The sequence below is a fragment of the Musca domestica genome, unplaced genomic scaffold (genome assembly GCF_030504385.1).
Source record: "Musca domestica strain aabys unplaced genomic scaffold, Musca_domestica.polishedcontigs.V.1.1 79, whole genome shotgun sequence".
In the NCBI taxonomy this organism is placed as follows: Eukaryota; Metazoa; Arthropoda; class Insecta; order Diptera; family Muscidae; genus Musca; species Musca domestica.
In genome coordinates this window covers 2,068,955-2,092,789 of record NW_026712406.1, presented here as the reverse complement: position 1 = coordinate 2,092,789, position 23,835 = coordinate 2,068,955, and the positions used below count along the sequence as shown (strand labels likewise).

Sequence of the window (23,835 nt, the reverse complement as noted above, 5' to 3'; positions counted from 1 at the left end):
TTTTATGAGCTTCATGAACTCAAAATTTTGTCCCTTGGTAGGGGAGGTACCAGAAGGAGTGGATGGATATATTCCATTTTCACACCAGACCTTGGATTAATAAAAATGATGTGTGTAATTTAAAAATAAACGGATGTTTATTTCGAATTTTTGATTGTTTTGGTTAAGGTACCAGAAGGAATGGTCCGATCTGTACCATCTTTCTAACAGATCTTGTGTTTATGCAAATATTGAGATGTGCTAAGTCTTAATGGAATCGGATGTTAATTTAGTGGTTTATGAGCTTTATGAATATTCAAAATTTTGACCCTTTGTTGGAGATGTATCAGAAGTAGTGGACGGATATATTCCCTATTCACACCAGACTTTGGATTAACAAAAATATTGTGATGTGTGTAATTTGAAGATAATCGGACTTTTACTTCACATTTTAAAAAAGTTGTAATTATTCAACATTTTGATCCTTTGTGGGGGAGGTACTTGATGGAGTGGACCTTTTTCGCACATGACCTAGCATTGATGCAAATATTAGGATATGCTAAGTTGGAGCAAAATCGGATTGTTCTTCCCTTTTTGTGCTGTAAATTATTTTTTTTTTGAAAATGTAGTTTTGGGGTAGGTACACGAATACCAAGTTTGAATCAAATCTCATACTACCTTCGGGAGGTATCGTGCGCACCAGCCAGACAGATATACAGGCGGATGGATGGACATCGCTAGATCGACTCCAAATGTCCTGAAAAGGATTTGGTCCAAAGACGCTTAGGGTCTAAAACCGTTAATTTGATGAGGCACCTTTTGGTGGTATCAAATGATACCTTCTCTAGCCATATGGCTGAGGGTTAAACAACGTTTGTTTATTAGTGGAGAAGTATGGTAATGTTTACCAGAGGGTAAGGCAGGGAATACCTAGGTTTCGGAAAGAGCCACAAATAACCGATTAGGATTATTAGGGTAAGGCAGGAAATACCTAGGTTTCGGAAAGAGCCACAAATAACCGATTAGGATTTGTGGCTCTTTCCGAAACCTAGGTATTCCCTGCCTTACCCTCTGGTAAACATTACCATACTTCCCCACTAATAAAGAAACGTTGTTATACCCTTAGCCATCTGACTACCTTCTCTAGCCATATGGCTAGAAATGAAAAATTTTTAGTCCAGCAGTTATTTTAAAATAACTCCTATGCCAAAAAAAACATGTTTTTACCCAAGTGGCGAGATCGTAGGCTCTTTAGAAGAGGAATCAAAGAATTAAATTAAACTAAATTTTTTTTCGAAATTTTATGTTTATTTTATATTAGAAAATCGTGTAAATCTATTTATTAATTTCCTCTTTTTATATTTCAGATATATTTTGACTATTTAGGTAAGTAATAAACAATTCAAATAAATTAACTATCTTTTTTCACATAAAAAAAATTGTTGTTCCGGAAGACTTTTATCATTTTTAATGTCTTTCGATTTGGTGTGAACATTAATCGGAGCATTTTAAATAGTCTATTGATCAAATAAAATGTGTGTTCTCTTCTCTGAGACGATTGAAAGTCGTCTACCAATAACCTTGAACTTATCCAAAATCGTTCATCTAATCATTCTTCACATTGATGTGTGGTTGCTTTTTTGATTTGCTAAAGTCATTCACTTGTAAATTCCTACAGATTTTTTTATTTATTTTTGGCCTGTAATCAATGTTTAATTGTTTATTTAATTTTTTGTCACTCCCTTTTTATTTTGGAAATTTCAACAATGAATGAATTATATTAAAATAGCAGCCTACATTAAAATGTAATGACTTGTTAACATAGGTCGTCCAGGTCTTTAAACTTTTAATGCATTTGAGTGACGCATTAAATATATATAATCAATTTTTATTTGTTATAATCACCGAAATGATTGATTGGGAATTTTCGGGACTTTCGAGATTAATTTATTAATTAATTTAATTAAAATTAATTGTTATTATATTAATGAAAGGAAAGGTACAGCAATGACGACAAGTTACGCAAGGAAGAATTGCATTCGAGTTCGAAAATTAGATTGTAATTTTTATACCCCCCACCATAGTATGGTGGGTATACTAAGTTTGTCATTCCGTTTGTAACACCTCGAAATATACATTTTAGACCTCACAAAATACAGATATTCTGGAGAAGCATAAAATTCTTTGTCGATTTGGCGATGTCCGTCCGTGTGTCCGTCTATCTGTTTGTGGAAATCACTCTAGCTTCCGAACGAAATTAAGTAGGTTGATAGAATTTTTCTCCAATGTGTATTATGTCTGCAGGACTTTTGATATTGAAAATGGGTCATGAAGGTCCACGCCCCCCATATAACGGTACCTCCCGATATTCGGTATTTTGATGATTTTAACGACATTATTCACCGGAACTGTTTCATATTGGGTATTTGAAGTTCGTAATGGGTACTACAGCCTATGACAGAAAATTGTCTGTGCAGGTCCACGTCTTCGTATAGCCGCCATGTAACGGTACCTCCAGATATTCGGTATTTTGATGATTTTAGCGCATTATTCACCTGATTTGCTTCAAATTTGGTGCTTAAAGTTCGTAATAGATACTACAGCCTAAGGCAGAAAATTGTCTGTGCAGGTCCACGTCTTCATATAGCCCCTATATAACGGAACATCCCTATATTCGGTATTTTGATGATTTTAGCGATATTATTTACCGGAATTATTTCAATTTTTGTATTTGAAGTTCATATTAAATACTACAGCTTATAACAGAAAATTGTGTGTGTAGGTCTACGTCTTCGTATAGCCCCCATATAACGTTACCTCCCGATATTCGGAAGTTTAATGATTTTAGCGACATTATTCACCGGAATTGTTTCAAATTTGGTATTTGAAGTTGGTATTGGGTACTACAGACTATGACATAAAATTGTCTGTGCAGGTCCACGTCTTCGTATAGCCCCTATATGACGTCACCTCCAGATATTCAGTATTTTGGTGATTTTAGCGACATTATTCACCAGAATTGTTTAAAAATTTGGCATTAGAATTTCGTAATGGATACTGCAGCCTATGACAGAAAATTTTCTGTGTAGCCGCCATATAGCGCTAGCTCCCAAAATTCGGTATTTTGATGATTTTAGCCTCATTATTTACCGGAAATGTTTCAAATTTGGTATTTGAAGTTCGTAATGGATACTACAGATTATGACAGAAAATTGTCTGTGCAGGCCTACGTCTTTGTATAATCCCCATATAAGGGTGCCTCCCTTTTTTCGGTATTTTAATGATTTTAGCTACATTATTCACCGAATTTTTTTATTCAAATTTTGCATATGAATATTGCAATGGTTTATGATAAAAGTTGCCTATGCAGGTCCACTTCGTCGTATAGACCCTAATATAAGGGCTACCTTGGGTATTTTTAAGAATTTAACAGCATTTTTAACGGATTTTATTTTTTTGAAAATTACCAAAATCGTTATAAATGGTCCCGGCCCGGCCGAACTTACAGCTTCTTAGCCTTTTATTACTAATTAAATTTTTTAATATATTCTATAATTTTCAAAATTTTGTGTAATGCAATACATAACATAAAATACTCATAAATATGTTTACTTGACGGCCACCATCACTTCATTATTTATTCCATCACCCATTTACTTTGGCTATTTACCATTTATTTCTTATTTGTTTATTTAGATTTTTATTACACTTCTGATATGAAATGTACACAAAAAAGAAAAAACAAAAACAACAAAGACAAATGGACAAATAAATGGTTTAATGACAGCTGAGAGGTGGTGTTAGTAGGCAGACAGATAGGTAGATAGATAGGATGATGAATAGATAACCTTCTCACATATCTAATTCCGAATGTGTTAATTTCTTGGGTACTCAATGGAAATTTGCACGTTTCATTACAAAAAATCCATAAAGCACGCACGCACGCACCCATCTCTCTGCGACCACTCAGTCAGTCTGTCAACCATTCACATATCAGGCAATATCATCCGAACATGCATAGAGACCACCCTATTTGTTATTCTCAATATTATGATGTGGTGTGGTGTTGGAAATACGAAAAACTTCTCATTCTTCTAGAAAATCATACTCCTCCATTGTGGTATTGAATAAAGTACACAGACGTAATTGAAATTTTGTCTGTATATCCGCGTCGACTGATGACCAACCAACCACAATCATCACACCTTTAGCTGGGCTTTAGTGAATTCGTCATATTTTGCTCTTCTTCGAAATACGTACATTTTTTTGGGCTTGGAATTACCCATAAATTTTTATCACTTTTGTATTTTTACCAAATAATGGAGTGGAGTGTTAACAGGTGGTAGAAAATCTAAAACAGATCCACCTCTCTTTAAAATGCTCTACTGAAAACGATTTATTTGTAGAATCTATCATATGGCTACAATGGAAGTGTATGACTGCATTTTGTAAAATACTCATTGAAGCTCTAATTCAATTTTTCTGCCTCAGTAGAGGTACGCTATCTATAGCAAAAATATAAGTAGTAGAATCGAGTCAGAATGGTTGAGAAATAGGATCAATTTAAATACCCTCAGTCATATGGGTCCAAAACGTGTCTAGTCGAAATAACGGTTTTAGTCCCTTGGTCTTTTTGGACGAAATTCGTTTCAGGACATTTAGAGTCGATCTAGCGATGTTCGTCCGAACTTCTGTTTCTCTGGCTGGTGCGCACGATAACTCTCGAAGGGATTATCCGATTTGATCTAAGCTTGGTACATCTTAATATTATTATCAAACTTAGATCGAGTTCGGAAATGGGCAATATAGGTCCACTCCTTCTGGTACCTCCCCCACAAAATATCAACATTTTCAAAGAAAATAATTTACTATACAGAAAGAGAGAGAGGATAAGTCGATTTTGCTCCCACTTTGCAAATCCTAATATTTGCATCAGTGCTAGGTCAGGTGCGAAAGTGGACAATATCGGTCCACTCCATCAAGTACCTCCTCCAAAAATAGTCAGAATTTATAACTCTTATAAAATTCACATCACAATATTTTTATTAGAACAAGGCCTGATGTGAAAATGGAATATACCGGTCCACTTCTTCTGATACCTCCCCCACAGAGGGTTAAAATTTTGAATATAAATAAAGCTCATAAACCATTCGATACCATTCAGACTTGTCACATCTCAATATTTTAATAAACACAAGATCTGTTATAAGGATATGAGAGTTCGGACAATTCCTTCTGGTACCTAGCCCACAAAGGGTCAAAGTATTGAATAACCAAAACACACCACAAGATCTGTTATAAAGATGATAGAAATCGGACGATATCTTCTGGTACCTCCCCCAAAAAGGGTAAAAATTTTGAATAATTATGACTCTTAAAAATTTTCCAAATCCCTAATATCTACAAATATTTTGTGAGGTGCAAAGTCTGAAGGAAGTCGGATCTTGAAGTCTTTAAAAACTTTGAACTTTTGTGCGAGAGGTACCGAAAGGAGTGGACTGATATAGTTTATCTCTGAACGTGATCTAAGTTTTGTAAACATATAATGAAGGTCCAAGTTTAGAGCAAATCGGAATATGTTTTTTTTCAGTCCTCCGGACAGACAGACAATATGGCGAGAGCGGCTCTTAATTTCCTGAAACGAATTTCGCCGAAGAAACATGACATATTAAACGCTATATAACTCTCTATACCCCCTGCAAAAAAGAATCAATTTCGTTATACTATAAAGACTATTTTACCTTACTTTTGCTCCTATATAACTCTTATTAGGTCCCTTCAGATCGTCTACCAAGTCTCTATAAAGAAAATACTCCCTACTACTCGTCTATAGAAAGACTCCCTTCTACTCGTCTATATGAAGACTCCCTTCCACTCGTCTATATAAAGACTCCCTTCCACTCGTCTATATAAAGACTCCCTACTGCTCGTCTATACAAAGACACCCTTCTACTCGTCTATATAAAGACTCCCTTCTACTCGACTACAAAAAGGCTCCTCGTAAAAGGTAACTCGTCTATATAAAGACTCCCTTCTACTCGTCTATATAAAAAGACTCCCTTATACTCGTCTATATAAAGACTCCCTTCTACTCGTCTATATAAAGACTCCCTACTACTAGTCTATATAAAGACTCCCTTCTACTCGTCTATATAAATATTCCCTTCTACTCGTCTTTATAAAGACTCCCTTTTACTCGTCTATAAGACTCCCTACGCCCTATATAGACTCCCCTCTACTCGTCTATATAAAGACTCCCTTCTGCTCGTCTTTCTCCCCTTCTACTCTTTTTTATAAATACTTCCTTCTGCTCGTCTATAAGACTCCCTACGCCCTATATAGACTCCCTCTATACTCGTCTATATTATGACTCCCTACTACTCGTCTATATAAAAAGACTCCCTTCTACTCGTCTATATAAAGACTCCCTTCTACTCGTCTATATAAAGACTCCCCTCTACTCGTCTTTATAAAGACTCCCTTTTACTCGTCTATAAGACTCCCTACGCCCTATATAGACTCCCCTCTACTCGTCTATATAAAAAGACTCCCTTATACTCGTCTATATAAAGACTCCCTTCTACTCGTCTATATAAAGACTCCCTACTACTAGTCTATATAAAGACTCCCTTCTACTCGTCTATATAAATATTCCCTTCTACTCGTCTTTATAAAGACTCCCTTTTACTCGTCTATAAGACTCCCTACGCCCTATATAGACTCCGCTCTACTCGTCTATATAAATACTCCCTTCTGCTCGTCTTTCTCCCCTTCTACTCGTTTTTATAAAGACTTCCTTCTGCTCGTCTATAAGACTCCCTACGCCCTATATAGACTCCCTCTATACTCGTCTATATTATGACTCCCTACTACTCGTCTATATAAAAAGACTCCCTTCTACTCGTCTATATAAAGACTCCCTTATACTCGTCTATATAAAGACTCCCTTATACTCGTCTATATAAAGACTCCCTTTTACTCGTCTATAAGACTCCCTACGCCCTATATAGACTCCCTTCTACAGAGAACCTCTCATCTAGCGTCAAACCTTCATCCTGTAAATCTATAAACACGACCTCCAGATTCTTTTGACCTGATTTAGTGACTCTTGGTGGCAGATTGGTAAGTACGTACTTCCTATCCATGTTAAACTAAGAGATTAGGATTCTGCTTTGTGAGTTTGCCTTTGGTGCCAAAATGTACCCATTATTTGGTAATGAGTTTCTTTGCTGAGTATTTTGAAATCTCTTTTCATATCCAACTTTCTATACTGTCCCCCCCTTCGAACCATAGGTTTTTTTTAACCAGCTATTTTAATAAACATTTTTTATGCGATTTCGTTTTCATTTCTTATTTTTTTCGTCTTCTACTTCTCCTTCGTCATCTCGTTTTGGTTAAATGTCCGACCAAGTTATTTTTGTCAACAACAATGAAATCGCTGTTGTTGATGCTGTAATAATAAATGTTGTATTTATCTGATTTTGTTGATGTTGTTGTTGTTGTTGTGGTTTGCTCCATCTTCGTCTGTCCGCCGGTCTACCTGTCTGTATCCACATCTTTAATTTGTTGCCCCCTTTTTTAGTTAGCTATCTGTTGTGGATTGTCATCGTTGTTCCCGTTCCTCCGGTGTTGTTGTTGCTGTTATTGCTGCTGCTGTTGTTGGTAGTGGTAGTGGTGGTCGTTCGGTGCGTTTAGTTTGTTTGCCATTTTGATGACCACATGTTGACCATGAAATATTTTTTTTTTTCAGACGCGTTTGTGAATTTTTTCATTTCACTTAACTCGGCGTTTTGGGTGTCTGCTGTTGTCGTCTTTTTCACCACCAACAACCAGTGCTGCTGCTGCTGTTGTCGTCACTGGCAAAGCTGGCGTTGTTGATGTCGCCTTCGTCGTCGTAATTTTATTTGCTCTGCTTCTTGTCGTCTTCCTTCTTTGGTATGCCAATTTGGTCCCATCTTTGTAGATTTCGTAATAATATGTAATATCAACCAACCAACCAACCTACCTGGCTGCCTGTTCGACTGACCAACAACAACAAAGACACCAACAAGTTGGAGCAACATAATTGTGGGTTTTTTTCTTCTCTCTAAATGGTTAAATGTTAGTGTTGTTGCGGTCTTGATTGGAGTATTAGGTTAAACATTTCGCATAAGGAGAGAATGGGATGCCTTTAAGAAAAAGTAAACCGGTTCCAGAGTTTGCCTTCTTTACAAGTAATGCACTGTATCTCCCTTTTTTTTTTTCTTTTTTTGGGGACAAATGGAAAGTGCTTTAAATGGCCTTGAGAAGTTCATATGGGTTTTGGTTTATTTGTTTGTTTGTCTACAATGTTACTGCCCCTGACAGAAAGGAATTTTAGTATCTCTTTACGACATATACTTCGGGAAATTTCGATTTGTTTTTCCGTTTAACATACTTTCAGCAATATGGCCACAGAGGGTATTTTTTAAACGGCCAAAACATGCCTCATCGAAATAACGTTTTTAGACCCTAGGTCTCTTTGGACCAAGTCCGTTTCAGGACATTTGGAGTCGATCTAGCGATGTCCGTCCGTCCGTCCCTCCGTTCGTCTGTCTGGCGGGAGCGCACGATAACTCTCGAAGGGAGTATCCGATTTGGTCCAAACTTGGTACATCGTAATATTATTATCAAACATGCATCGAGTTCGGAGATGGGTAATATCGGTCCACTCCTTCTGGTTCCTCCCATACAAAATGTCAACTTTTTTAAAGAAAATATTATACTGCACAGGAGGAGAAAGGATTTTCCGATTTTGCTCCAACTTTGCAAATCCAAATATTTGCATCAGTCCTAGGTTAGGTGCAAAAATAGACAATATCGGTCAACTCCATCAAGTACCTCCCCCACAAAGGGTCAAAATTATGAATAATTGTAACTCATATAAAATGTGATGTAAGAGTTCGATGGTCTTAAAATTACACACATCACAATATTTATTATTAAATCAAGGTCTGGTGTAAAGATCGGTCCACTCCTTCCGGTACCTCCCTCACAAGGGTCAAAATTTTCAATATCCATGAAGCTTATAAAACGCTAAATTAACATCCGAATACTTAAGACTTGGCATATCTCAATAGTTCTATCAACCCAAGAACTGTTGTAGGAAGAAGTCGGAACATTTCTTCTGGTACTTCCCACACAAAGGGTCAACGTTTTGAATACCCAAAACGCAATAAGCATCCGGTTCTCTTCATATTTCACACATGCCATTATTTCTACTAACACAAGGTCTGCTGTGAATCCGATCCGATCCACTCCTTCTGGTACACAGAGGATCAACATTTTGAATATCCTTGAAGCTCATAATACGTAAAATTAACATCCGATTACATTCAGACTTGGCACATCTCAATGTTTCCATCACGCAACTCATTACGTCTGCTAACATAAGATCTGCTATGAAGGTCGGTCCACTCCTTTTGGTACCTCCCCCAAAAAGGCCAATGAAACCGTCACATGCTGCCCGAATGTTGCTCTGCGGTATTTTAGTCCACTTTCGTATTCTTTAGTGCCATCCTTGCTTTCCAAAATACTCCAGACACAATAGTCCAACGGATTGGTATCCGGAGATTTTGGTGGTCATTGTGCGCTGGAAATGAAGCGAGGAACCTAATTTTGTAAACATTCTTGGGTGGCGCGTGCTGAGTGCGAGGCCGCTGAGTCCTGTTGGTATGTCCAAAGTCTGCGGCCAAAATGTTTGCATGCCCAAGACTTTAATACATCCTCCAGAATATTTTCGCGATAATATTTGGCATTAATTCTGATGTCACTGTCGATTAATACGAGCCGAGGGCGACCATCTGCCAACCGAAGGTACACATTTTCAGCTGACCTCTTTGGCAAGTACACACGAATGTTTTCCCATCGGAGAAATCCAAATTCTGCAGCTCTTTTGAGCCTGTTATCTTATTTGGTTTTCCAGCCAAATATAAAAAAATCACACTATCACGCTTGCATTCCATCACGAATAACTTTTTTTTTTTTGGAAAATTCTCACCAAAATGCTTTGTACGCTTGTAAAGAATATAATAAGCTGTCACTGGAATAATTTTAACAGCTGTCGGACGAGTGGCTTAGAAATGACAGCAGTTTGAAATTGATTGTAGTTTTTTCATCTCACCCTGTATATTTAAATAATCAAACATTGGCTGAGGGTTTAAATCTGTTGGCAAAACCGACTTATACTTACTAACTTGCTTTTTTTCTTGTGAATTAAAATAATTTAACGCAATTGACCTGTATTACCTTTTAAGTGAACCTAACAAAACATGGTGTAAATTTTAAAATTTAACAACATATCTGAAAAGATAACTCAATAAACCAAAGGTCGTTCGCTCAGTCCCCAGCCACAAATCGTAACATGTAATAGTGCCGTTTTGGCTCGTTAATCTCTCTTGCCGTCGATTTTTTAATGGATTTTCTAGCCTTCTAGGAATGTAAATAAAAAAATTTACCGCAAATTAACTATTATCATATAAACAACTTTTATTTACAATTTACACTTTGGAATTGGAAATTTTGCAACCTTTTAATATTTGCAAAAATATTGACTTAAAATTTAAAATAAATATTGCGGTAGTTGGGGAAAAAAACATCCTCATTAACAATGCCTAGAATTTTCGTTGTCAGATTTTTTTATTATGTGTGAAATTTTTTCTAGGGGTTTTTGCAGGTCAACCATCCATCCATCCATCGGTTCTCCACGATAGCTAGCTTGTATAAATACATTAGCCAGCCGTAATACGTTGTTAGTAAATTTATTTTCCCCTTCACACAGCTACTCAGCACAACTAAAAGGATACTCTACTCAACAACATTGAAATTGTAAGTTGGTGAGATTTTTCAATTTAATTGAAATTGTTGTCAACACGCATTAACGTGGCCAATAATTTATGGCATAAAAAATATGTCATTCATTAATTTCGAATGTATTTTTAATTTGAAAATTGGCCTGGGGTTGTAATGCCGCCATATCACCAATTAATTTCTTGCAATTGAAAAAAATTAAATAAAATAACTGATTGTAAAAAGGGTTCGCCAATCTTAATTATAGTAATTTTAAAATTATTGCTTTTGAACCTTGGCTTTAGAAAAAGCAGCTGCTGTGTCTATCGGACTTTGTAAGTTACAATGTAAACACATGTATTTATTAATTCTTTGAATTTATAATTGCCGAGATAAGCCATAAAATATTATTTTCTATTTGTCTCGTACTTGTGTGAAAATTATTTGTGACGGATCTCACTGGGATCGTCTAGGGGTTCTTTCTCAATTCTATTATGAGCTAAGGTGGCCAAAAACTTCCTTAGACACTCGCATAGGAGGAACCTCCTCTATTCTTCTCTTCTTCTATAAAGAGTAACTTCTAGACATATTTCTTCAAACAAAACAAGTAAAAAATAGCTATGCTCGGCCGGACCGAACTTGAAAAATTTCTAAAAAAAAATTCCGTCGAAAAATACTCTCGAAGGGAAACGGTTATATGGGGGCTATTCGAAGACGTGGACCTACAAAGACAATTTTCTGGCCTAGATTGAAGCACCCATTACGAGCTTTAAATACGAAGTTTGAAACAATTATAGTCAACAATTATAGTCTCCAAATCATCAAAATACCGAAAATCGGGAGGTATCGTTATATGGGGACCATACGATGGCTTGAACCGCCAAAGACATTTTTCTGGCATAGATTGAAGTACCCATTACAAGCTTCAAATACGAAATTTGAAGCAATTTCGTTCAATAATGTCGCTAAAATCGTCAAAATACCGAATATCGGGAGGTGTGGTTATATGAAGACGAGGACATACTCAGTTTTTTCCATATGCTGTGGTACTTTGTATACGAAATTTGAAAGAATTCCACTCAGTAATATCTCTTAATACCGAATATCGGAAAGTATCGTTATGTGGAGGCTATACGAAGACGTGGACCTGATACACAATTTTTTGTCATAGGCTGTAGTACCCATTACCAGCTTCAAATACGAAATTTGAAACAATTCCGGTGAATTAAGTCCCAAAAATGTTTAAAACACCAAATATCGGGAGGTGTAGTTATATGGGGGCCATACAATCAGGCAATAGATAATTTTCTGGCATAGATTCGAAGGGCACATTACGAGCTTTAAATACGAAATTTGAAACAATTCCAGTCTATAACATCTCTAAAATCTAAAAGACTGACTATCGGGAAGTACTGTTGTATAGGGGCTATACGAAGACATTGATCTGCATACGGCTATAGTACGCATTACGAACTTCAAATACGAAATTTGAAATAATTCCGGTGAGTAATGTCGCAAAAATCGTCAATATGCCGATATCGTGGACCTATATAGACAATTCTCTTTCAGGTTATAAAGTACTCAGAAGGAACTCCTTGTGCGGATTTTCAGACAATTTCATTGAAAAAATCAACGAAATACCGAATATTGGGAGGTACCGTTATTTGGGGGCTGTACGATATCGTAGAATTATATAGATAATTGTCTTTCAGGGGGTAATGTACTCACAAAAAACTTCTTGTGTAGAATTTCGGACAATTCCATTGAAAGATGTGGCTAAAATCATCAAAATACAAAAAATGGGGAGGTGGTGGTTCGTTATATGGGTGCTATACGATATCGTGGTCCTCTTCTAGAATTTCGGACAATTCCATTGAAAGATGTTGCTAAAATCACCAAAATGCCAAAAATGGGGGGGGGGGGGGGGTGGTGTGTCGTTATATGGGGCCTATACGATATGGTGGTCCACTTATAGTTTTTAAAGAAACATTTTATGTCGTATATTAAGACTCCCTGCCGAAAGTTCATACAGACGTTATATCGTTAGGAAACCCTCCCTTTTGATCACCTGTAAAAACACGTTTCTTTTCGACTATAAAGATTTTCTTCTATTATTTCTATTATTCTATTTTGAATCTCTTCAGGACGCCCATAAGAACTCTAAATATGTCCTCGTTTCAGGCCGTCAATAAATATTATTTATGTTGCAAATAAACCATAATCCGCTCATGTATAAAGACTCCCTTCAAGTAGTCGTCTATATAGACATCTGCCCGGTCTTCTTGAAAAGCTTCTATTAATCTATTTTAGAAGTCCTCCATTTGTGTCTGTGGTGAAAAACACTCCTTCTGGTTTCCTATACAGGCTTTCACTTGGTGATATATAGACTTAATTATGGTACTATACAAAGAATCCGAGGGTCATTGAGAGCCCTTATGTTGGCCAATAATACTCCCATTATGTTATCTAATTCAAATTCCTTCAAACTTCCTTAGAACATTTAAAATAACTTCCTTCAAATCATCCAGAAAAAACTACTTTCAAGTTGTCTGTAAATACTTCTCTCAGGTCGTTCTTAAAGGCTTCAATTTTGATCGGCTATAAAAATTAGCTTTGAAACGTCTATACAGATTTCAAAATCGAATAGAGAGTAAAAATCGCTATAATTCGATTGGGTTAAGTCCTGCCCGTAAACAAATTAAGCATTCTTTATTTTGTCTATGTCAATTGAATAAGAGTTTCGAACCTCCTTACGATGTCTATTTGTCTAGTATTCTAAAAATTAAAAAATATATATGTTAAGATTCTCTTCTTGCTCGCTATAAATATTCATTAGGTAATCTCCATATTTTTTATATTTCTCCGTCGTCTGTCTTTGGATATTGCCAAGCTGGTTCTTACAAAAACTTTTTTTCAAATTCACCTTAGATATTTGAAACACAAATATTTAATTTGTTATGTATAATTTATTGCCATTCGAATAAAACAATAATTAATAGAACACAGTCCATTGTAACTTAACCAGATTTAGATATAATATTTTAATTATTTAAATCAATAATTATTTAAATTATTCAAATATTAATTATTTGTTTGTTTCCAATTTTTATCTCCTAAAATTATATTTGTTATTCATGTTAGTTATTTTATAAAAACAGATAACACAAAGGCAGATGGATTATCATTGATCAATCAAATCTAGTTAAAACTACAGGGAAATATATTTTAATTCGTGTTACATAAATCAAGTTGTACAATCTCCCTCCGAAAATTGAAAACGAAAAATACACACGGGGGTAAAGTTGGCCGGTAATTATCATCCGGTAATTGTCCATAAATAACCCAATTATATCTGAAACGAAATAAAACATCTCCCCAATTTTAGTTTTTTTTTATCATTTTACTAAAGCTCCACTCAACATGACTCCTCTCTTTTCTATTGAACTTCATTTTTTTTTTGATTTTCAATGGACACATTTTCAAACTCTAAATGGGAAATTAACAACAAACCAAAATACAACATAAAACATTTGGAATTAACGGTCGTTTTTTTTCTCTCTCGAAAAACGCAACACGCAACTTTTTTTCTCAGCATCAAAATTGTTTGTTATCCCACAGACGACACAACCACAACAAAGACAAAAATCTATCTTTGTATTTGCAATAACATAAAGTTTCAGATTTTAGACTTTGGACCCGAGTTCAAAAAAAGTGTTCGCAATATTATGTGATTTTTTTCTTTCATTCCATCTATCTTTCTTTTGCCTTTTTTTGTTTTCTTTTCCCTCTCATCTAACCACAATTAGGTATTGGATACACCATTGATGGCGGCAACAACAACAAACAAAACCGACAAATTTTGATTTTGCACTATGGGCCAAGAACTGATAATGAATAGGTTTTACTTTTTTTTGCGGAAGACGGACTTCATGTCGATTCTGAAAATCCCAAATGATCAAAAAATCCTTGTATTTGAGACGATGTTTGACATTTGTAAAGTCTTCCGCAAGAAGGTGTTTAAAAACTGAATTTCCCTCATTCATAGCATTCTGGTCTTCGTTAAATGCTCAAATAAGTCCAAATATTCTATATTCTATTTTTGTATCAAATTGTCCTTGTCCTTGTCGTCGTACCGTATTGTTTCTAAAAATCCCATTCTATTAGGCTTGAAAGACTACTCCAGACAATTATAAATAATCCGTTGGTACGATTTAAATAATCCTCTTTTGGTTATCTTGAAGAAATACATTATTTTCTCCAATCATAATTCCCTTGAGATAGTCTATATAGCCTCGACTGATGTCTACTATAATTTCTTACCTGGTCATGTACAAACAAACCATAATTTGCATATGTGAAGAATCTATTGAGGGTCGCTTATGAGGTACAACTTCTAGACTTCTTTATCGTCTTTTAAAAACACTATATACGGCGTCTTCCGAAAAGGTCGACCATACGATGTCCTCTCTGTCATCAATAAGTTCATTCCATACTTTTACGCACTTCGGGTTCAACTTAACTCCGTATGGCTACTTTTTATACCCTCCACCATACTATGGAGGGTATATTAACTTTGTCATTCCGTTTGTAACTCCTCGAAATACTCATGTCAGACCCAACAAAGTATATATATTCTTGATCAGCGTAAAATTCTAAGTCGATTTAGCGATGTCCGTCTGTCTGTCTGTCTGTCCGTCTGTCTGTCTGTTGTAATCACGCTATCTTTCGAATGAATTAAGATAGATGGCTAAAATTTTGCACACATGTTTATTTTTCCAGTAGGCAGGTTAAGTTCGTAAATGGGCCATGTAGGTCCACGTTTTCATATAGCTACCATATAACGGTAACCCCCCTATATTCGGTATTTTGATGATTTTAGCGACGTTATTCACCGGAATTGTTTCAAATCTGGTATTTGAAGTTCCAAATGGATACTACACCCTAAGACAGAAAATTGTCTTTGCAGGTTCACGTCTTCGTATAGCCCCAATATAACGGTACCTCCCTATATTCGGTATTTTGATGATTTTAGCTACGTTATTCACAGGAATTGTCTCAAATTTGGTATTTGAAGTTCCAAATGGATACTACACCCTAAGACTGAAAATTGTCTGTGCAGGTCCACGTCTTCGTATAGCCCCCATATAACGGCACCTCGCTATGTTCGGTATTTTGATGATTTTAGCGACATTATTAACCGGAACTGTTTAAAATTTGGTATTTGAAGTTCGTTATGGGAACTACAGTCTGTGACAGAAAATTGTCGGTGCGGGTCCAGTTTCGAATTTGAATATGGTAATGGCTTATGACAAACAATGCATATGTATGTCCACGTCGTATAGACCCCAATATAACGGCTATATTCGGTATTTTTAAAATTTTAACAGAATTTTTTAAGGATTTTATTTTTTGAAAATTTCCAAATTCGTTGCAAATGGTGGAGGGTATTAAAAGTTCGGCCCGGCCGAACTTACTGCTTTTTAACTTGTTTATTACTCAACGCGATTTGGACCGAATAAAACAAAGGTTCCTTTTTAGATTGCCGGCATTACTTAATTCAGCATTGTCCAAAATTCTACAAAACAACTTTTCATTCTTTACTCAGAGTTCGCGATCTGATTCACAAGTGAGCTGACTGGCTGGATCCTACTCACTTGTATTCATTGAAGTTTCTGGATTAATTATCCAGGTTATTATATAATATTCCAACTGTGTACTTAAATTTATGATTTACTTTGGTTACAATACAAAGATGTCCTTAGAGGCTGGCTGGCTGCTACTCACTCGTATTTATGAGATTTCGAAAATAATAATCCCGATTATTCTAAAATACTCCAATGAAATGACAATTACGTCCGATTGTCAAAGTTCATGCACACATACACAAATGAACAAAAAAGGGAACAAAAGATATCCTTTGGGACTGACTGGCAGCGACTCACTCGTATTTATAGTTCCTCACCTATACATGGAAGTTTCTGGAATAATAATGACGGCTATTCTATTATATTCCAATGGAATGGAAACCTTGACCATCCCTCACACACACACAAACGAATTAATTACGAGTGGGTGATAAAGAACAACAAAGACGGCATAATGAGAACGGTTGTTGCAAACTAATATCAAAATTTTTTACATTAACGAAAAATTACTAAAAACAGATGTCATTTACAATACTTTCGTTGATCTACAAATATGTTCTTTGGGCGATCTCTGTTTAGGCCAGGTTGGCACTAAAAAATACCAAAGTGTCGATCACCTCAAGCAAGCGCTTCACCGGGAATGGGCCAAAATACCGCAGAGCATTTCAGGACGCAAAAAAAGTCTTACGACTAATAAGACTTCCTTTTGGGTCGTTTAAAAGGGTCATCTTTAGATCATCGATAAAGGCATCGATAATGTTGTTTTCAGATATTGTCTTTTTTGACAGTCTCTCAACTCTCACGATAAATCTGTAAATTTTGCACATCTCAATATTTCTACTAACTCAAGATCTGGTGTGAAGATGGTATATATCTGACCACTTCTAAGCATCCGAATATTTTTAAACTTGAGACATGTCAACACTCCTAACTACACAAGGTCAGGGGTGAAGATGGAATATATCGGCCCACTCCTTCTGGTACCTCTTACTCTTTAAATTTCACATATCCTAATATTTCTTCCAAGATAACATCTGTTGTGAAGATGATAGATATCGATCCACACCTTCTGGTACCTCCACCTCAAAGGGTCACAATGTTCAATACATACAGGGTAAGATTAGAAACTGCAACAAAGTCAATCGACATAATTTTCACTCTTTTAAAATTTTATTAAATGAAAGCAAAAAATATCGGAAATATCATCAAATTTTAGTATAAGGCCTTAGAATATGGCCTTCAAACAGCCAATGAAACGGTTGCATGACGCCCGAATGTTGCTCTGCGGTATTATGGCCCAAAACAATCTACGTCTTTCAATCCTAGACGTCAACAGTGATTTAAAATTAGTACTTTTCGAACATTTTACCATAATTTCTAAAACCACCATTCACCAACAGTGATATTTATTTTAGGATTCCCGCTCTATCCCTTCACCCAATAACAAAACATTCTCCTTTGTCAACCACAGACACCAACAGTGACATCCATATCATATTTCGGAATTTCAGCTCAATTCCTTCACCCAATACCAAATTTAGTACTATTTAGCACTTTTCGTGCAAATATAGGGCACATTTTGTAAACCATCTCCATATCTAAATCCCAGAATCCAACAGTGACCTTAATATCAAATTTCAGGAATTCAGCTCTGTAATTTCCCCCCATTAACTATTTTGGTACCATTTAGTACAATTATAGAACGCATATCCAAAACCAGATCTTTGTCTCAACCACAGACACTAACAGTAACATCCATATCAAATCAGGATTCAAGCTCTATCCCCTCGCCAAATACCAAATTTAGTCCCATTTAGTAATGTATAGTACATATTTATAGATTTGAGTAACTCGGGCTTTTTATATTATCCGAGAAAGTTCCCGAAATTCGAATTGAAAATGTTTTCAAATGTTATACCGTTGAACAGATGCTGGGATTTTGTTGTCATTGACACATTTTCAAACACAAAACGGACACGGACGGTATAGATATTTGAAAACAGATAGGAAAGATCACGCCTTCACATAACGCCGCAATAAAATTTTGAATTGACATTAAAAATAACCCATATCACATACCTCTCATTTATTTATGAATGACCTTTGGTTTGATGTCACGTATCAAATGATAAAGAAGAAGAAGAAGAAGGATGCCCCATTCCCAAAATTGTAAACAAATTCAACCTTCATTATTGTGGTACGAAAAACATTACCAATCAACCTTCCAAAATTTGACCTTCACATGAAGATTCAAAAAAATATGTTATTGCTTTATTTAATGACTCAGGGTTGGGTTTGTTGTTACAATTGGGCCTAGCCCATTGTGCGATCGGCGAGCTGGTTGGTCAGTATGTAAGTACAACGAACAGATGAGTGCTAAAATTGCTGTTAAATCTTCCGTCTTATGTTCGAGACATACATACATCTGTATTTCGACTCGTTTCTGCCTTCTTTCTTTTGGCCTGCCTGACTGACTTACTGACTTACACATCTCAGAAGTTATGGCGTTTTGTTGTCTGTTCATTCAGAAATCCATGGAATGTTCGGGTAAACTACATTATGTGGCTTGGCTGGCTGACTAGTGGGCAGATCGATCGACCGGCCGGTAAGTCATCCAGCCAGCCAACCAGCGAACCAGATAGCCGCAAAACGTAATGCTGCCGCAATCAATTTGCTCAGCCGTAACGTTGCGGCTTCTTTCTTAACACGCTTGGTGGCAGAGAATACGTTTGTAAGCCAAAGGCAAAATTGGTCAGCGCAAAAAACCCCAAACGATTCAATGAAAGCGAAAGTCGTTTTGTAGCAGCATAATCTCTTATGCTTTTTTATAACGTTCCGTTAAGTCTGGCCTGGCTTGGTCCATTATCGAGCTTGAGCATCATCTCCCCGTAGTCAGTCGTCTCAATTGTCATCTCTTCGTTGATGTCTCTCTTTCGCCCCATCAATTATGGCAATCGATTCAAAGTTGAAAACTTGGTTGGTTGTAATAAATAAAAACCGTTAATAATGTGTCGGATGGTTGGTTGGCTGATTTGACTGACAGATTGGTGCAGCAGATGTTGTTACTCGATGAATATCTTTGACGGAGAGTATATGAGTGAGTGAGTGTGAGAGAGAGAGCGCGCAAAAATATAACATTTCCATGCGTTACATCAGATTTGTTTGAATACAATCGAGGAAAGAAATCCACACCAATGGCAATATTAAAAACTCAAATATTATGTGATTGAAAGATCACAGCTGTGTTGGAAATTATAGTTGAAGATAAAGGAAAGGAGGTGATATAGAACATGCTAGAAAAATGTTTATGTTTTTGCACTTTTGTGAATGGTGGAAATAGTAAAATAGGAAATTCTTAAAATCTGAAAAATTCCATTCCGAGTGTGGCACGTAAAAGAAATTGGTATAAACGATTTCAAAACTTTTACCAAATTAAACACAATTCGGGATTTTATTGGGAAATATTGGAAAATTATATATTTGTTTCGAGAAGAGCTAGAATCGAGCACCTGTACTACTGCGGGCAACAAAAGCAATTGTGTATACTCTATATGTCTATATCACTCAAAAAGGAGGGAGTATGGTTCGCTCGTCTTCGAGTGGGAGTAAAATTCGCTGATTCTACTCTTGCCGAGCGCTCTTTTTGTTAGTTTGCCATAACGCTATTTCTCAACTCTAAGCTATATCGTAAATCTCTACCAACTTATATTTTCATGTGTTCCCCTCTTGATCTTTCATCACCAGTCCACAACAACATCAAAACATGATTGTTACGCAGGATGATGTTTTGATTGATTGTTAAAAACAATCTGCTGAGCGCGAATCAATGCTCAGACGAAACGGTGAAAGCTAGAATATTGAAATTTTGCACGTGGGTCAGTCTTGGACCTTAGGCGTGTGATTAATCTGGGATTATAGCAAGTCGTACTAAAAGGGAAAAAAAAAAGAACTAAAAACTGATAAAGGGAATGTATTGGACAAACTAGACCTCTGAAATTTTGAATGGGAATCGCTGATGAAGTGCAGGATAGATATACCAAAGAGTTTATGAAAATTCGAACTTAAAGGTTACGAAAATTATGAAAATGGTACTGAATTTCTAAAATGGCACAGTTCGGTATTATGTGAACTGATAGAGCTCAAAACTTGAAATTTGGTATAAGCATCAGGGTAAGTTTGATTTATAGAGGTATTGTATTCTAAGGGTGCGACCTGTAATAAATGTTGATATCTATGTTTGAGATATGGAGGAGATATTTATACGAAAAGTACTAAATGGTACTAAATTTGATATTGGGTGAAGGGATAGGGCAGGAATCCTGAAATTTTATATCGAAGCGTCTGTTGGTATCTGGAATTGAGATAAGGAGGCCGTTTTGGAAAAGTGTAACATAATTGTACGAAATGTTTTAAATAGTACCAAATTTGGTATTGATTGAATGTACATGTACGTGAGTTACCCGATATATAGTAGACCTAACTATTCCATTTTTGTACTTTAATACATATATAAATATTTATATGGACAAGAAAATCGAATATTTATATCCAATTTTATGTGAAATCATAAATTCCTTATTCGTCTTATGTTTCTGGTTAAAAGAGAAATATTTGGATATAGCAGGTTGTAAAGAATCGCTGATTTGTTTCGCAAGTTATGACAGATAAAAGTATAGAAAATTGTGAACCTTTAGGGTGAGGTACCCGAAGGGGTTGGCAGATGTGTATCATCTTCACAACAGATCTTGTGTTTGCAAAAATGTTTGTGTGTGTGAAATTTGAAGAGAGCTGGATGCCTATTCCGCTTTCTTTAAGCTTTTTGTTTTTCAAAATTTTGAACCCTTTGTGGGGGAGGTACCAGAAGAAATGGTCCGATCTCTACCATCTTTATAACAGATCTATCTATAAAATATATTGAGATGTGCCAAGTCTGAATGGAATCGGATGTTAATTTCGCGTTTTAGGAGCTTCTTGGATATTAAAAATTTTGACCCTTTGTGGGGAAGGCCCCAGAAGGAGTTGACCGATATATCCCATCTTCACAGCAGATCTTGCGTTAGCAAAAATAATGCCATGTGAGAAGAGAAGATTTTGAAGAGAACCGGATGATTATTTCCGATTTTATGAGCGTTTTGGTTATTCAAAATTTTGACCCATTGTGGGGGAGGTACCAGAAGGAGAGGACCGATATATTTCATCTTCACATCAGACCTTGGCTTAATAAAAATATTGAGATGTGTGTAATTTGAAGAGAATCGGATGCATATTACGGATTTTATGATCGTTTTGGTTACTCAAAACTTTGATCCTTTGTGGGGGAGGTACCAGAAGGAATGATCGAATCTGTACCATCTTTATAAGAGATCTTGTGTTGATGAAAATATTGAGACGTACTAAGTCTGAATGAAATCGAATGTTAATTTCGCGTTTTTTGAGTTTCATGAATATTCAAAATTTTTGCCCTTTGGGGGGAGGTACCAGAAGGAGTGCACATATATATACCATCTTCACACCATAGCTTGGGTTAATAAAAATGTTGTGATGTTTGTAATTTGAAGACAATTGGACTCTTGCATCACATTTTATATGAGTTATGATTATTTAAAATTTTGAACCCTTGTTGGGGAGATACTTGATAGAGTGAACGGATATTGTCCATTTTCGCACCTGACCTAGCACTGATTCAAATATTAGGATTTGCAAAGTTGAAGCAAAATTGGATTATCCTTTCTCATTCTGTGCAAAATATTTTTCTTGAAAATTTCGATCTTTTGTGGGAGATGTACCAGAAGGAGTAGACCGATATTGCCCACCTCCGAACTCGATCTAAGTTTGATAATAATATTACGATGCATCATGTTTAGATCAAATCGGATACTCCATTCGAGAATTATCGTGCGCACTAGCCAGACAAACGGACGGACGAACATCACTTGATCGACTCCAAATGTCCTGAAACGGATTTGTTCCAAATTGACCTAGGGTCTCAAACCGTTATTGCGATGAGTTACGTTTTGGCCGTATCAAATGATATATACTCTCTCTAGCCATATGGCTGAGGATGACGACACACAGGCGTCGGTCGTTCATCGAAATGGAAAACTTAGTAAGTTGTTTTCAATAAGTCAAGATTGGAAGGAACCACGGCATATTCGGCCCAGAACCAAATGAATAACTTATCAACTAAAAAACAAGTAAAAAAGCTGTAAGTTCGGCTGGGCCGATCTTTGATTACCCTCCACCATTTTGTACAAATTGGGCAATTTTCAAAAAAAATAAAATCCCTTAAAAATTCTGTTAAAATCTTAAAAATACCGACTGTAGCCGTATATTAGGGTCTGTACGACGACGTGGACCTGCATAGGCAACTTTAGTCACAAGCTATTACAATATTCAAATGCGAAACTTGAAAAAAAAAATTGTTTATAATGTAGCTAAAATCATCCAAGTTCTGAATATAGGGAGGAACCATGGGAGTTGTAAAACGTGGACCTATACAGACAATTTTTTGTCATAGGCTGTAGTATCCATTACGAACTTCAAATGCGAAATTTGAAATAATTCCGGTAAATAATGCCGCTAAAATCATCAGAATACCAAATATCGGGAGGTACCATTATGTGGGGGCTATACGAAGAAGTGGACCTACATGGCCCATTTTCAATACCAAAAGTCCTGCAGACATAATACATATTTGAGTAAAATGTTATCAACCTACTTCATTTCGTTCGGAAGCTAGAGTGATTCCCACAGACGGATAGACGGACGGACATTGAGAAATCGACATAGAATTTTATGCTGATCAAGAATATATATACTTTGTGGGGTCTAAAATGTATATTTCGAGGTGTTACAAACGGAATGACAAACTTAATATACCCTCCATACTATGGTGGAGGGTATAAATATTACAATAGAGTTGACAGTTTTGTGATTTGATGTTGAATCTCCATATTGGAAAATGTCCCACGTTGACGTCTATTGAGTTTCTACAAAGTATTGAAAAGTATGTTTCTAGTTCTATCTGCTTTGAAGAGGAAGTAACTCTAACTCACAACCTGTTACAGATTAATGTGATTTAAATATTTTCTTTTCGATTAACTTCTTAACTTGTTTTATTCGCTTGAACAAGAAGAAGAAGAAAACTATGGGAAGTGTAATTTATTCAAACGCTTTTAACTCTCTAACGATTTGTGGCGGAGGAGGGAGGGGGGGGGGGGGGGGGAAATGGGGTTCCTATGTAAATTTCAAATGATTAAATTATAAACAGGTATTGGCAGACGGACAGTAATTCTTATCACACCAATCAAATTGGAAATTTGGAAGATAAAACGCGATGTGTACGCACACACACACACACCCCCCTCTCGCCGATGAATAAAAATTTATTCTAATTCTTCTTGGT

General features: G+C 36.1%; 1 protein-coding gene across 1 annotated transcript in view; it reads left to right on the top strand.

The window, feature by feature from the left end:
• The first annotated feature begins 1,348 nt into the window (after positions 1–1,348).
• The window catches only part of LOC131806526 (elongation of very long chain fatty acids protein AAEL008004-like), a 66,374-nt gene continuing 43,887 nt past the window's right edge, over positions 1,349–23,835 (top strand). The window contains exon 1 of the mRNA XM_059130663.1: positions 1,349–1,365. The gene's annotated coding sequence lies outside the window, so the exon portion shown is untranslated. The remainder of the gene's footprint in view (positions 1,366–23,835) is intronic.